The sequence below is a fragment of the Podarcis pityusensis genome, assembly GCF_964106645.2.
Source record: "Podarcis pityusensis genome assembly, chromosome: 16".
NCBI classification, from domain to species: Eukaryota; Metazoa; Chordata; class Lepidosauria; order Squamata; family Lacertidae; genus Podarcis; species Podarcis pityusensis.
Window position 1 is genome coordinate 17,306,568 of NC_138041.1, and position 12,122 is coordinate 17,318,689.

General features: G+C 46.3%; 1 protein-coding gene across 9 annotated transcripts in view; it reads right to left on the reverse strand.

The window, feature by feature from the left end:
- PC (pyruvate carboxylase) overlaps positions 1-12,122 on the reverse strand; it is a 265,178-nt gene that overhangs the window by 200,888 nt on the left and 52,168 nt on the right. Inside the window, exon 1 of one of the 9 annotated variants that reach the window (XM_080984201.1) lies at positions 7,661-7,835. The exons of 7 other annotated variants lie outside the window; for them this stretch is intronic. The gene's annotated coding sequence lies outside the window, so the exon portion shown is untranslated. Of the gene's footprint in view, positions 1-7,611; positions 7,633-7,660; positions 7,836-12,122 lie in introns of those variants that run through there. One more of the 9 variants, XM_080984202.1, reaches the window with a different exon arrangement.

Below are 12,122 nucleotides of genomic sequence, written 5' to 3' on the forward strand. Positions count from 1 at the left end.
TCTCTTGAGCTGCGCTTAGTCAGCGGCCAAGAGGTCTTGGGGCCAGGCATGCTGCCATAAATGCTCCCGGTTTCCTTGAGCCATATTCTAAATAGCAACGCTATCTGTTCCAACCTTCAGAAGATAGATGCTTGTTTTGTTTTGGCTGGACACTGAGAGAACAGGATGCTGGGATAGATGGGCCCCTGGCCTGATCCAGCAGCCAGGCTCCTCTTACATTCTTATGTTGTGATAGGGTCTTCCCCAACTTGGTGCCCTCCCAATGTTGTTGCATCACAACTCCCACTGTTCCTATCCACCGATCTTACTGGCTAGGACTGGTAATCAGAGTCCAACAACATTTGGAGAATCCCAGGATAGGGGACACTGATGTACATCATTGTCATTTCAACAACATCCTGTTCACCGCATGATTTAGTAATGGTTGTCACTATTCCCAGGGTGTAAAACAATCCTGCTTTTAAAAAACAATTGGTGATAGTAAAGCAGCAGGGGTCCAAAAATATATATATCACCATTTGCAGCGTTTATGCATGTGTTTGTGGGACAAAATACTACAGATCCTCTCCCCCAAGCCACTGCTTTTGCCCCACAAATTGTTGTCTATTTGATGCATAAGCATCCATCACTTCTGAAAATGTGCCCTTTCCCCTCCCTCTATTTTTCTTGCATGTCTATAATTCTTAGGTTATAAGCCTCCATACTGTCCACCTGTAATTATTATTTTTTTTAGTTATAGTGGAACACTGGCCCTAAAAATGAAATGGAGAGGACGTACTTCTTCATGCAGGGCACAGTTAAACTATGGGACTCAATTCCAACAGGAGGCAGTGATGGCCACCAACTTGGACTGTTTTAAAAGAGGATGGGGCAAATTCATAAAGAGGGTTGTCGATGTCTAGTAGCCACTTTGGCTATGCTGTTGCACTTCAGTTGGAGGCAGCAATGATGCTGGATACCAGCTCCTGGAAACTACAAGAGGGGAGAGGGCTCTTGTGCTCCAATCCTGAGTTTCCCACTGGCATCTGGTTGGCCCCTGTGAGAATAAGACACTGGACTATATGAGTCCCCTTTGACCTGATTCATCAGGCTCATCTTACGTTCTTGGGGTGGGGATCAATAATGTCAGCTGATCCAGCTTAAGGTGGTCATGCACAGGAGGAGGAGGAAGAAGAAAGGAGGGCTCTTCTCCCTTCCACAAAGGGAAAATTTTAACAGGCTTTGTTCTGAAGGTCTCTGAAAGAGCAAATAAATCTTACACAAGACAAGTACACAACCTTCCAAATTCTGCAGCAGATTTCACAACTTACCCTTTCCTCCATTTGGCCCCAAACCAGAAAAATGGCATCATTTAAACCCTTCTGAACCTTTCTCATTTGCAAGAAAGGACTAAGTGATAAGCTGCAGAAAGAGGGCTCTCCCCACCTCCTGGGGAAGCACAACCCTGTTTGGTTTGTCCCATATAACTGGGTTCAAGGAAGGAGGACAAAAGGGTTGCTTAATGCCAAAGACGCCTTGGAGCAAACTCGGGAGTTGGGTCAGCTTCTCCACAGGGCCAGCCCTGCCCAGAGACAGAGTGAAGCTGTGGCCTCAGGTGGCAGATACTGAGAGTCGGGGTGTGGATAGAGCTGTGTATACCTGTTCTGAACCTCCCTAAGCTAGGCCACACGTACACCATACATTTAAAGCACCATGACAGCACTTTGCGCAGTCACGGCTACCCCCAAGAATTCTGGGAACTGTTTGTTAAGGGTGCTGAGCGTTGTACAAAGACCTCTATTTATACACACACACACACACACACACACACACACACGGCTACAATTATAAAATCATAGAATTGTAGAGTTGGAAGGTGCTCCAAGGATAACCTAGTCCAACACCCTGCAATGCAGAAAACTCTACTAAAACATCCATGATGTTGCATGACCAACTCTGTGTCCACAGACTTTTAGCATGTCACTGCAAACAGCTATTAAAATGCAAGAATTCTTCATGTGTCATCACCCTTTCGTATTACTCCTTTCACCTGTGGCATTATCAGCAGCAGCAGCTTCCCATGAGCACAATTATGTGGCAAGAATGTCAGGGATGGCTGTGAAAAGGAGGCCTTAATCTGTAGCGTCTCCTTGAACTTATTCTGTGAGAAGCATGAAGAAGCTGTTCAAAGACTGCCTGTTTTCAACAGCACAAAAAAGCCGCTCTGTAGAGGTCCTGTGTTTATCAGGCAACATTCATTCCGCCAGATCACCTCCGTTTTCCCAAAGTGATTTTCATTCCTCTTCACAGGGGACTCCAGGAACTGTGGCAGTGGGAGGGGAATAGGGGTCTCCTAGCAACTCTCAGCACCCTTAACAGGATTCAGCTCCAGAATCCTTTGGGGGAAGCCGTGACTCTTCAAAGTGATATGACAGCTCTTCAAATATGTGGTGTAAATGTAGTCACTGTCTCCTGCCCTCTGGTGTATTGGAGGAAGCTGAAGTAACATCCACCTGCCAGCCTGGTCATCTTCCGTCCCTGTAATGGGGAAAGGCACCATCTTGTCCTTGGCCTCAGGCGGCATAATTTCTTGGGCCATCCCTGCACAGATGATTTGTCTCACAGAACAAAAAGCTGACAAAGAGAAGTGACGTTTTCTTCAGTGAGCTACCAAGACGTTATCTTCTGGAAGCAAGCTTTGCCATCACAAATAGCCCTTATCCTTCCTGCCCACCCACCTACCACACAACCAAAATATGTTTAACAACGTCAGTAAAAATACAAAAAAAGAAGAAGAAACTCCACAGAGGATTCAACGTGCTAGAAATAGATGTTCTGAGACATGTTTTGCCTCGCAATTATTATTCTAGCATAATAATTATCATCCAGCTGGGAATCAGGCAAGAGGGATGACACCTCAATAGAAAGGCTACTGGAAATGGCTACATGCCAACATGGCTGAGGTTTGAGGAACCATCAGGACCCAAGCACAAGAGCTCTCTCCCCAACTGAGGGTTTCAGATTCAAATGGATTACTGCCTCTAACCATGGAAGCAGAGCAGAGCCATTGTGCCTAGTAGCCATGGATGGCCTTCTCTACCATTAATTTGTCTAATCCCTATTTTAAAACCACCCAGGTTGGTGGCCATCACTGCCTCCTGTGGGAGCAAGTGAAGGACTTTCTTTTACCTGCCCTGAATCTTCCAACATGCAGTTTCATTGCACGTCCCCAAGTTTCAGCGTTATGACAGAGGGAGAACTTCTCTCTATCCGCTTCCTCTGTGCCAGACATTATTTTGCAAACTTCCATCACATCACCTCTTACTCTCCTTTTCTCTAAACTGAGAAGTCCCAAATGCTACAACTTTTCCGCATAGGAAAGTTGCTCCACCTGCTTGATCATTTCGGTTGCCTTTTTCTGAACTACTTCTGAATACATGGACTACAAATCTAAATAACAAATGCAATTTTGTCCCCTGCAGTCTGAAGCAGGGTAGCCCTCTCTGCTGCCTTGTCCTGCAAAACATGCAGGCACAGGGACAGTCAACAAGTGAATAGCACACACGTTTCAGGTTTATGTACTGTACAAAGTGGCACACTTTGATCTTACAGCCTCAGCTTGTGGGCAGCCAATAACATGAGGATCACAATATTAGCTTAAGAGCCAATGGCATCACTTGGAAGAGGACAAACTACGCCAGCTGCCAAAACAGGAGTTTGGGAGATATATCAAGGTACTGTGCTTTGCACCACATGACCTCATGCAATACACCGTTGCCAGCCTGGTGCTCTCCAGTTGTTTTGGACTACAACTCCCATCAGCCCTGGGCCAGCACAGCCATTTTGGATTCCAACTCCCATTAGCCCCAGGCAACAGGGCTGCCCATATTGGCATAACAGGAGAGGAGTATGGATGCACAGGAATGATTTAACAAGAAAAATGATACAGTATTGCTACAAGCAAAATCATTTATGAATGGAAGATGAGGGGCATTTTTTTAGAGCAAACAGAGAAGATTCAAAACACAACTCTTCCAGGGTCTTCTGTTGTTTTGTTGTTTTGCAAAAAGCTAGGTGGAAACGGAGCCAAGGGATAGTGTAGGGTCAGTTGGCGTAATACTGTCAAAAGTCCCCCCAGCTGGAATCTCATTAGGTGGCCCTAGACAAGGCCCCCTCCCTTCTCAGCCTCAACTCCTCCATCTGCAATACGGGAATAAAGTTGCTGACCTCCTCTGCAGGGTCATCATAACAATTGCTAAGAAAAAGCAGCTGAAGAGTGTAAGAAGATCGTTGCTGGATCAGGCCAAAGGCCCATCCTAGCCCAGCATCCTGCTCCTAAAGTGGCCAAGCAGATGCCTCAACTGGGAAGCCTGCAAGCAGGACTGGAGTCCAAGAGTATTATCCCCACCTGTGATTCCCAGCAACAGGTATTCAGAGGCACACTGACTCCCAACAGTAGAGGCAGAACGTAGCCACTGTGGCTTGCAGCCCTGGATAGGCTTCTGCTCCATGCATTTGTCCAATCTTATTTAAAGCCTCCCACAGTCAAAGGCAGCAATGCATCTGAATACCATCTGATGGAAACCACAGAAGGGGAGATTTGCTCTTGCACTCAGGTCCTGCTTGTGAGTTTCCCATTGGGGCATCTGGTTGTCCCCTGCGAGAACAGGATGCTGGATTAGATGGGCCATTGGCCTGATCCAGCAGGCTCTTCTTACCTTCTTATGTTCCAGGCAGGATGCAAAAACAACAGCGACAAAAACAGCACATCCCTTACACAAGATAAGTGGGATCCCTTCCTCCTTTGATGCAGAGGGTATTTTTTAGAGACGCGTGCCCTCCTACCCACACAGATCCTCCCAGATGCTTCTAACACCTTTCTGATTGAGTCAGAAACAAAAAGAGAGAGAGCACGACTTAAAACTTCAAACAAAACAATTATCCAGGTTATGTGTAAAGTCACTCAGCAGCTGCAGCAGCAGCAGCAACCCCCACCCCCGCAAATCTCTCTTCAAGAAGACAATATTGCTCCAAGCTTTCTCCTGTCCCACTTCGGCACATTCTAAGCTGAAAAAACTGAAGCGCTGGTCCTTTTATGGATCAGAAGAGGGACTTGGGAGGATAACACCACTGACAGCGATGGCTCATTTTTCTCATGGCAGTGTACCCAGCCTTCCTTGACGCAGCCCCCATCTGCACTATATATTTAAAGCAGTATCATGCCACTTTCAACAGTCACAGCTTCTCCTGAAGAATTCTGGGTACTGTAGTTTGTTAAGTGTGCTGAGAGTTGTTGGGAGGTCCCAATTCCCGCCACAGAGCTACAGTTTAACTATCTATCCCTCTTCACAGGGAACTCTGGAAACTGTAGCTCTGAGAGGTGAATAGGGATCTTCCAGCAACTCTCAGCAAACTACAAACCTACAATGCCATGGCTGTTTAAAGTTGTATGATACTGCTTTAAATGTGTAGCGCAGATGAGGCCTCAATCTCCCATCAGCCCCCAGCCAGAATGGCCAATGGTCAGAGATAATGGAATTTGGAGTTCAACAACATCTGGAGGGCATCACAATATGCAATCCCCAAGCACTATAATATTGAGCAAGGAAGATAGCTGTCTGACCCATTATGTTGGCTAAACAGAACCTACGTGGCCAGGGGCACTATGCCTCAGGGGCCTGGGGAGAAACAAGAAGGAATGGTCATTGCATCCTTGCTGTGGCTCGTCAGGTTCTCAAAAATATCTACTTGCCCTTGTTGGAAATCCTGACTCATACAAAGGTCAGAGCGAATGCATGGGAAATTGCTCTAAAACTGTCTAAATCAGGAATAATCAGCGGGAGCTGCAACAAAAGGTTGCTGCGTGGGGTGCCCCTGTGCAGGATTCCTGCCAGCCAATTGCGCTCTCTTCCAAGCATTCCATTCCACATGCACTTACCCAACAGCCAATCAGCATTCTGTGGGTCACTGAGCATGCTCAGTTATCACCGGATTGCTGTTGGCTTCCCTCCCTGCTTAGGGATTTTCCCCCTACCCCACCCACATACCTCTTGTACTTCTGAAAATCCTGGGGTTCCCCCAAGCTTCCCAATGCTTACTTGTGTGTGTTGTGTGTGTGTGTGTGTGTTTTTTGTTTTGGCCATATAAGCACCCACACTCACAGAATCATAGAATTTGTAGAATTAGAAGAGACCTAAAGAGTCATCTAGCCCAACCCCTTGAAATACAGGAATCACAGTTGCAGCTGTGGACTTCAGAAACACAGGAAAGGGTGACAGGTAAATGCAAATTCTGCAGTAAATCTCAGAATACTCAGTGTTAGCGATGCAGAACTGGGGGGGCTGTTACCCCCATATGCTGTTTATGGGGTTTCCCAGAGGCATCTGACCAGTTAGAATTCTGGACCCGTCCAGTATGGCAGTTCTTAAGAACATGAGAGGCTTGGACTGAGATTTGGGTGGCCCTGGGTAACTGTTTCTCTCATCTGATTATAATTGCAAAGCAGCTCAAGGGCCTCTGGCAAAATGATTTCTTCTAAAAGTAACTAAATCACAGCCAACTTTCATGAAAAAGGTATGACCTCTTGTGGGGGGGGGGCACTTCCACTAAGCTGGTGGCCAAATTGCATCTCTTCAGGGGGGTTTTTTGGTCCAACTCCCATTCAGCATAAGTTGGCTGAACACAGGGAACCCTTCACAGCGCAGCTTTGCATCTTATCAAACCAACGCAGAGCTTCATAAAAGATTATGAGTGACGCAAAGACCAAAGAAAGAGTAATGATTCGTTTATTCTCTCGAAGATTCAGGGTAACCCAGCCAAAGGGAACCATGATTGGCAGGGTATTCAGGACAGATAAAAGCTTAAGTATTTATTCACGTAATGCATAATCAGCTTATGGAATTCATTGCCACTAGATGCTGGAATATTCACTAACCTAGATGTCGTTAAGGAACTGTTAGGCAACAAAGCAGGCGAGGGTGAGGAAAGTGAAAAGGGATACAGAATTTGCTTTTTCTGCTATCAAGGACCATAGCTCAGTGGCATGCAGAAGATTCCAGGTTCAATCCCCAATGGCATCTCCAGCGAGGGCTGGGAGAGACTCCTGCCTGAAACCCTGGAGAGCCATTGCTAGTCAGTGTAGACAATACTGAGTAAGACAGGCCAATGGCCTCACTCAGTATAAGGCAGCTTCCTAAAACTTGCAGTCATCCTATGATGTTGACTTGCAGTAGCTTTGAAGAAGATGAAAGTGAGCACACCAGTGTGAATTTAATCCCAGAGGCATAGGGTGCTCCTTTCCATCAAGTCAGACAACCAGTCCATCTAGCTCAGTTTTGCCTACACTGACTGGCAGTCTCTCTCTAGGGATTCAGGCAATCCCAAAGACAGGGAGGTTAAACCTGGGGTCTACTGAACACAAGGCAAGCGCTCTACCACCAAGCTGGGGTCCTTAGAGGTCCAGCAGCAGCTATCGGTCACATAGAACCTCCATGTTCAAAGGCAATGTACCTCAGAATACAAACTGCTGAGGACAAACAGCGCAGGAGGCCTGTTGCCTATGTGCCCTGCCTCTCTATTTTCCCAATGCGCCGCCTTGGACCCAAGAGACCCACTGTGGTTTGGCCTACTCACGTTCTCAAGACCCCTTCCTTCAAAGCGAGAAACTGCAAATCCTACGTACCCTACGATGCCTTGAAGAACAAGAAGCAGCCCACGTGGGTCTCTCAACGGAAAATCCGAAAGATACTTCAGCCCTCTCTGTGCATGTGTGTGTGTGTCTCCAGACTGCAGGCAGAATCCCAGACACGGAAGGACCTGATGAGAGTCCCGAACTTTGGCAGCAGTTGGCCAATAGATAAACAAAGGCTGATACTGCAGGAGGCGAGCTGGGATCAGCTACCTAGGGAGGAACGCAATCGGTGGTGGTCAAGAGGGTCTTAACCCCTTTGAAAAGGGTTATCAGCTCAGATCATTTATCTCTCTTTCCACCAACACTTAAGTTTGCAAAGTTCAAGATAACCTTCAGAAGATTCATTTTTTGTTCAGAGGAGAAAGCACTGAGAAGTGCAGGATAACTTTAATCTGCTTATCGACACAAAAGGAAGCACACAGGCAGGCTATGCTGCTCTCAAAGTGGCATCAGCCTGCTCCCCAATCTTCCAATCCTAGGCTCCAAAACTTCCAGCATTTCCAGGTCGGGCACAACCCTTCAGCATGCCAGCTGGACAAAAGTAATTTTGGGGGCCAGCCCGCTTTTCCCACTGGGGTGCAATTCAGAGGAGTTACATGTTCCAAGGAGAAACCAAAATTGCTCATTGTCCCCTCGGCTTTGCTCAATAAGCCAACAATATTTCTCTGAAATCCTATGGAGGTTATAGTACATTACACATTTGCCCACCCCCTGGTCTGCTCCACCACCACCATCTAACCTACCAAAGCATCAGACTCACTGTAAAAAAAGAATATTAAAATCATAGAATTGTAGAGTTGGAAGGGACCTCTAAGGATCATCTAGTCCAACCCCCTGCAATGCAGGAATCTAATCTAAAGCATCCATGACGGATGGCCACCCAACCTCTGCTTAAAAACCTCCAAGGAAGGAGAGATCACAACCTTCTGAGGGAGACCATTCCAGTTTTTTATAACTTTATTTAGTAGGAATATAGGAAGCTGGTCCATCTAGCTCAGCATTGTCCACACTGACTTGCAGCAGCTTTCCAGGATTTCAGGGAGGGAACTCTCCCAGCCCTACCAGGAGATGCCACTGGGGATTGAACCTGGGACGCTCTACCACTAAGCTACAGCCCTTCCCTAAAAGAAAAAGAAAAATCCTAGCCCTTGTGGTTCTGAATAAAGGACTTATTTAAACAGGAATATAAGAAGCCACCTTATACTGAATCAGACCATTGGTCCATACAGATCAGTATTGTCTACAATGACTGGCAGCAGGTTCTCCAGGGATTCAGGCAGGAGCCTCTCTCTCCCAGCCCTATCCAGGGATTGAACCCAGCATGCAAAGCAGATTGCTCTACCACTGAGCTATGGCCCTTTACTGACATTCTCAAATGAAAACAGAATTGCCAAGCAAAAACAACAACCCAGACACAGATTGTGCTAGCTGAGGCGGATGGGAGCTGTAGCCCAAAAACATCTGGAAGGCATCAGGCTGGTCTTGAAAGCATACAACTCAGGCTGATAACACATACTGGACTGGATATGAAACATTATTGGAAATCGACGGTAGCATTTCATTCCTTATACCTACCACCCTGCCAGAACAAATCATGTACAGCCCAGGGGTGTAACACCAGACACCTCAGTGTTAGTAAAGAAGGTCAAGGGACACCTCCCAGCTTCACACCTTCCATGGTCCACTAAACCCTCCAACACTCTGCCATTATGTGTTGCATTTTTCCGCCAACCCAGTGATGCAAGAATATCGATTTTGCATGGAAAATTCTTGGTACACCTCCCACCTTCTGGGTATCTCAATTTTAGCTGTGACCAAGAAGACGACTATCAAGCCCTTGGTACCAGCACTGCCAATGGAGCAAATTCAACCTCAGATCCTAAGCGAAGTGACCCAAAGTCTCCTCCTGACCCAATCCCCATCGAGCTCTACTAAGTCATACAGTCTCAACAGACATGAACAGGGGTGGGCGAAGCACCATTGGAGATGCTGTAGAAAAACGGTTCGAGAACAAGGCCCAAGGAATGCTCACGTGGTCCTGCATCTGCAAACTACCAAATCCCCCAATCTACCACCTACTGAAACCAAGGGGAAAGTGGAACTACCAAACCTCCAAGCAAAATAGGGTCTGTTTCAACCCTAGCAACTTCTTGAAATAGAAAAAGGAAAATTAACTTCACATTCTGCTTCTATCATGAATTTCATTTTTTTGTACTACCAAGGGACACATGTGCACACCAAAAGAAACAAAGTGAAGGGGAATTTTACCCTAGGGGTCTAATTCTGCTCCAAATCAGCTTTATGTTGTCACCAGAATTGGAAGACTTTAGAACAGGACTGGACAAATTCACAGAGGAGAAGGCTGCTAGCTGCTAGCTACAATGGCTATTGTTCTACCCTCTGCTGTTGGGAGGCAGTATGCCTTTGAATACCAGTTGCTGGAAACCGCAGGAGGGGCCAGTTCTGTTGCGACTCAGGTCCTGCTTGTAGGCTTCTCACTCAACCATCTGGTTGGCCACTGTGAGAAAAAGATGCTGAATTAGATGGGCCATTGGCCTGCTCTAGCAGACAGACTCTCCTTGTAAGTTCTTATGAGTTGACACTCTCATAATGCAAACATGGAACACTGATTTCTTATTTGTGTTGTTCTTTTTTTGGGGAGGTAGGCTATTTGGTGTCCACTAGACCCCTTTTAATATTTACTATGAACACAGTATTTCACCAAGGCATTTTTTGTTCTTGATTTTTGTTCTCTCCTGTTATGAATCCTGTATTTCACCTCTGCTTCTCTTCTGTTTACTCTTCCTGACAGCACAAAACGAGGCATTTAAGTTAACATTGAGAGGCTCAAAGTACTCCAACAGCCTTTCTGCCGTGCTATGTTTTTGGAACAGCCTACCAATAACATCCATCTTTTTTTACATTAAACCAGAGCCATTTTGAAATCAGTCATTAACTTTATTTCCAGCTAGGGCTTCAAAGGGGTCTGCTGGGCCCCAACAGCAGATTGATGCTGTCAACAACGGCAAATGATGTTCAGAAGCCAGCTAGGGCAAACCACAGCAGCCAGGATGTTGGCCCAGATCTGCATTGCTGAGCCTATTATTGTAGTGTTATTTGAGCTCCCAGGTCTCAGGTTTGCACCCTGAAATCTCAGGGTCTGGGATGCTCCTGACCTGGTAATCCTGTTCCTTCCACATTCGTTCCACCAGTTGGTTGGCAAACATCCATGCCCTTCCCAAGGGCCAATGTTCAAGACGTTCTCATTTCACCAGGAATTTGGGCTGTTTTAACTTTGTACCTGGCTACTACAAAGTGTTTTTACCGTTGCTGTGGGCTAGGGTCAGGGAGGCTTCTAGTTTGAGCCACATTTGGGGCAGGGTTTCTTATTCCACTCTCCTCAGATCCATACACAGATATGAATGCCGACCTGAGGATTAAGACACATACTCAACAGAGTAGGTAAGGGCCTAGGTCCACAAGGAACTTACAAAGGGACCCAGGGGGCTGCCTCCTCATTCCTTTATACATATTTAAACTGTGTGGCAGCCTGGCCACAGAGCTGCTCTAAGCAGCTTAAAACATTTTAAAAGTTAAAGGGATAGAAAGACAGGTCCCAGACCACTTTGTAAGTACTTCTTCTTCTTAGAGTGGGCAGAACGGGGGGGGGGGGGGTAGGGAGTATGGAATGAAGCCAGCTCAAGATACATTTGCAGACTGAGTTTTGCAGTATTCTCATTGTTTGATTTTACTGCAGGTAGCTGTCTTTAATTGGTTTCGTAAGCAAACAACCAGAGCACAAATGGAAATGTTTGCATTGATGGTCATATTAAAGAATAATAATTTGGTCTTGAGAAGGTTGATTCTGAGGTTTGGGACTTGGGAAGACAGATTTTGATATGATTTTAATTAGTAACTAATGAAACTTGTCAGTTGACCCAAGACTGTTATGTACAATGGAGGCTTGGAGTGAATTCTTTCGTCCTCCATCTCCTCTGGAGGTTTACATGCAAAGAATAAAAGCCTATTACCTTCATATCCTGTTAGTGAATTTCCCATAGGAACCTGGATGGCTGCAGGGAGAACTGCATGCTGGACTAGATGGCCTAATCCAGAAAGACTCTTCTTCTGTCCTTCTTTCTGCACATTTCAAGAGAGATCATAGCTCAGGGGTGGAGTGCTCCTGCTACAAGAACACTTGGAAAGCAGAAGAATGAACAGTGCTGGCCCAGGGAAGAACGTAAGAAGAGCCAGCAGGATCAGGCCAATGACCCTCCTAATCCTGCATCCTGTTCTCACAGTGGCCAACCAGATGCCTGAATGGGAAATCTGCAAGCAAGACCCAAGCACAAGAGGCCTCTCACCTCCTGTGGCTTCCAGCAACTGGTATTCAGAAGCATTACTGCCTCTGACCGTGGAGGAAGAGTCAAGCCATCCTGGCTAATAGCCATTG